The sequence below is a fragment of the Budorcas taxicolor genome, chromosome 1 (genome assembly GCF_023091745.1).
Source record: "Budorcas taxicolor isolate Tak-1 chromosome 1, Takin1.1, whole genome shotgun sequence".
Taxonomy (NCBI): domain Eukaryota; kingdom Metazoa; phylum Chordata; class Mammalia; order Artiodactyla; family Bovidae; genus Budorcas; species Budorcas taxicolor.
In genome coordinates, this window is record NC_068910.1 from 92,735,910 (window position 1) to 92,740,412 (window position 4,503).

Sequence of the window (4,503 nt, forward strand, 5' to 3'; positions counted from 1 at the left end):
ACACATATTTTCTAAAAGAAGTTTATGTGACACTTAATACATCAAGTAAAAAAAGAAAAGTCTACTTCTTTGTTAATAGTACTCTCCACAAGAACATTCAAACATTTTTATATTAATTGAAATTAATGACCAAGGACTGCTTTTTTCCTAAGGAAATTCTTTAGCATATATTTAATTTTCCCTGATGTTTTAGAGATTTTCATGTTCATCTGCAGCTTCTCAGCACAAGCATATCCATCAAGTATATACATATATCCATTTATCAAGTCCTGCTTTTTTGAAGGATAATAAAAGTGTCAGATATAATATTTAAAACAATTTTTGAGAAAGTCAAGTTTTTTTTTTTGCTATTCCATCTGCTGAGATGGTTGTCTTCATTACTCAAGAATTCAATTCTATAATTTTTTAATTGGACAATTTCTCAAACTTGTTATAACAACTGGAAAGAAATTATTCAAACAATGCTTTCAAGTATGTGAATTTATCACTGTTAGTTAATGTTTAATCATGGATTCCTATTTATTGAAGAAAAAAGAATCTGACATTTCACATTTGTACATGTGAGATTATATGATCAGGACACTTAAAACAAAACCATGTGTTCAAATGTTTCAGAAAATATTACTTCAGACAATGTGTCTATCAAGTAATATGAAGGCAGATTGACTGCGAAAAGAAATTAAATACAAATAAGTTTTTAGTTGATTATTGCTTCAATCTTTTTCTAGTAGTTTGTTTGATTTTTGCCTTTTTTATTTTGGAATGCAGAATAAAACATTCCTGAGGGTTATAAATTTCTCTGGGATAGAAGTATTCTAAGATATTTCTTCAAATGCAAAATAATGTACTTTTCAGTTTACTCAAAGATTTGTAGACATAAGATTCTGATTTACAAAAAAAGAAAAGAAAACTCTGTCACCTGACACTGACAATAACAGAAGCAAATAATATGGATTTTAATAATGAACTTTAGTAGCTAATTTAAAAAAAATGCATCTTTCTTAAGTTAAAGGATGATTCAAAGCTATGATTTAAATTTAATTCACTTTTATTTGTTTACACAGGGCTAACAACTTACAAAAAAGTAATACACAGGTTCATGTTATTGAAGCAGAAAGTATAACTTACAGCTACATTGAAGATATATGAAAGGTCTAGGTATTTGGAACATTAGATTATTTTCCCATCTCACATCTACCACCAATATCAGGAAAGTGAAGAAAATGACACAGATAAATTACCCACATAATATATATATAAAAGCTTGTACTCTTAATATATCTTTTCTGTGAAACCTGAAAAAATAGTAAAATGATGAAAGGCTTAAACTAAACAATTTTTGTTTTTCTCACACTTTATTATATAGAAGCAATAAGATACTTGATAAAGTTGAAATCCAATTTTCTTGGGAAAGAGAAAACACACATACATTCTCCTTAAACTGTTTGCTTTCATGTGTGTGTGTCAGAGAAATAAAATAAATCAATTCAAACCAGCAAAAATATACTATGTTAGCCAGAATTTGTCTTATCTGGACTTCATGTCCTGGAGGAAAGTCAAAAGCATTGAAGAAACAAAGGAGAGGGAAGAAAGGAAGAGAGAAAAAGAAAGAGACAGAGACAGCAAAAATGATAGAAAATTCTAGGTAAAGTTAGCATTGGTATGAAAAATAATTTATTGAAAAAGTTAATTTAACTCAGCAGTTTGGAGCCTGGGGAAAATTCTAGTCCCAGATGAAGATCAGCATTATAAATTCAAGTGTTTGGTAATCATAGATTGCTAATCTGTTATCTGGTTTAAAATGCATGGATGCAACAAGAATTTGCTTGTTAAATAGTAGTAAAGTAGAAGTAATTGTTATGCCCAGTGTCTGAGCTCCCAAAACTGAGAGAATAAGACGTCCACAGCAATGCAAGAGCATAAAGGGGTTTATTGCCAGCTCGAGCTAGGGCTCAAGTCTCATCCAGCACAGTGGAGTCTTGATGAGAGCCCTGAGCTCTGAATCACAGCTGCTTATATACAGGCGGCCCTTTGTCTCAGCAATAGTGTAGTTGGCGTCTGGTGATTGACTCAACCTTGGCGTCATCAGGGACCTTGGTGGGGCTTCCTAGAATTATGACTCATGCTTACAAGAACCTGAGGCTTAGGCCTAGTGTGGCCTGTTGAGCCTGTCATGGCTCAGGTCAGGTCCCAACAGTAATAACCCTGGATCTAACAGGCTTAAGCCTGGTTGCAAAGAAAAGTGAAAATGAAGTGAAAGTTGCTCAGTTGTGTCTGACTCTTGTGACACCATGGACTGTAGCTTGTCAGGCTCCTTGGTCCATTGGGATTCTCCAGGCAAGAATACTGGAGTGAGTTGTATTTCTTTCTTGAGGGAATCTTACCGACCCAGGAATCAAACCCAGGTCTCCTGCAATGCAGGCAGATTACCGACTGAACTACACGGGAAGCCCCCATGGACTGTATATTCCCTGGAATTGTCCAGGCCAGAATGCTGGAGTGCCAGAATACTGGAGTGAGTAGCCTTTCCCTTCTCCATGGGATCTTCCCAAACCAGGAATTGAACCCAGGTCTCCCGCATTGCAGGCAGATACTTTACCAGCTGAGTCACAAGGGAAGCCCAAGAACACTGGAGTGGGTAGCATATCCCTTCTCCAGCAGATCTTCCTGACCCAAGAATCGAACCAGGGTCCCCTGAATTGCAGGCAGATTCTTTACCAACTGAGCTATGAGGGAAGCCCACAGAGAAAACAAATATTAATTAAATCATATGCTATCTATATCATAAATTATCAAAGTGTCTAATTACATGAGATTTTCTGAGATTCACATCAGGTATTTAAGAAACTTAGATAATAGCAGGACCACTAAAATCTTGGATGTTTGATATGTTAAATAATGGCTCCCAGAGGTATCCTGGTCCTAATTTCTGGAGTCTGTGGATCTTTCCTTATTTGGCAAAAGAGGCTTTGTGGCTGTGTTTAAATTAAGCATTTTGGAATAAATAGATTTTTCTGGATTACATGAAATGACTCTACATGTGATTACAAGTATACTTTGAAGAAAGAAGTAGAAACTATCAAGTGTAGAGCCATGAAAAACTAATACAGGTGCATTTTTAAACTCACTTGTCATGTATTTGTGAACAACTGTGCTGTGTTATGCTTAGTCCCTCAGTTGTATCCGACTCTTTTCCACCTCATGGACTGTAGCCTGCCAGACTCCTCTGTCCATGGGGATTCTCCAGGCAAGAATACTGGAGGGGTTGCTATGCCCCCCTTCCGGGGATTTTCCAGACTCAGGAATCAAACCTGGGTCTCCTGCTTTGCAGGCAGTTTCTTTACCAGCTGAGCTACAAGGGAAGCCCTTGTTAAAAACTTCATGCTAATAATTCTAGCACTGTTCTATCACTGTAGAGATAAAGTTATCTACAATCATAAAGCCTATATTTTTGGTGAGGTATAAGTGAAGTCGCTCAGTTGTGTCCGACTCTTTGCAACCCCATGGACTGTAGGCTATCAGGCTCTTTCATCCATGGGATTTTCCAGGCAAGAATACTGGAGTGGGTTGCCATTTCCTTCTCCAGGAGATCTTCCCGACCCAGGGATTGAACCTGGATCTCCTGCATTGTAGGCAGACGCTTTACCATCTGAGCCACCAGGGAAGTCCTGTGAGGTATAAACTATAACTAAAAAATCTTATCAGTGAAACAATTTTGGAAAGGATTATGAAAAAAAAAAAAAAAAAACACAGACAGAACAACATGAGAATACCTTTTAAGAGAGTGAAAAACACTCTTCATTGGAAGGAAATGTTTTCCAAATCATGCATTCAACAGAGGACTTTATATCAAAAATGAAAGTGTTAGTCTGTCAGTCATGTCAGACTCTTTGTGACCCCATGGACTGTAGTCCACCAGGCTCCTCTGTCCAGGAAATGTCCTAGGCAAAAATACAGTTGTAGTTGTCATTCATTTCTCCAAGGGATCTTCCTGACCCAGGGATCGAACCCAGGTCTTCCACATTGTGAGCAAATTCTTTACTATCTGAGCCACCAGGGAAGCCCCATGAAATACAGGAAAATCTATCTCAAAACATTAGGAAATAAGCTGCCTAAATTATATATATATAGGAAACACTTAGACTCTTTACCAAAGAAGATATAAGATGTCATGTGAGTACATGCAAGATGTTCAACATTATCAATGTTTAAAGAAACAGAAATTACATTGACAATGAGATAAAGCTGGATACATATCAGAGTAGATAAAATAAAAGCATCTGACAATTCCAAATACCAGTAACAGTGCAGAGCAAATTAAATCTCATACATTATTAGTGGGAATGCCAAATGATATAGCTACTCTGAAAAATTATTTAGCAGTATATTATAAATTTAAATATATGGCTTCTATATGATCCAGGTACCCCACATTTGGATATTTATGCTAGAAAAGTGTTAACACAAAAATGTGTACACAAATGTTTACAGTAATTCTATTCA

At 36.2% G+C, this 4,503-nt stretch overlaps 1 non-coding gene across 1 annotated transcript; it reads right to left on the minus strand.

Moving 5' to 3' along the window:
• Positions 1-3,592: 3,592 nt before the first annotated feature.
• TRNAC-ACA (transfer RNA cysteine (anticodon ACA)) lies at positions 3,593-3,664 on the minus strand. The gene has a single exon. It is a non-coding gene; the product is annotated as a tRNA-Cys (tRNA).
• Between the last annotated feature and the right edge of the window lie 839 nt (positions 3,665-4,503).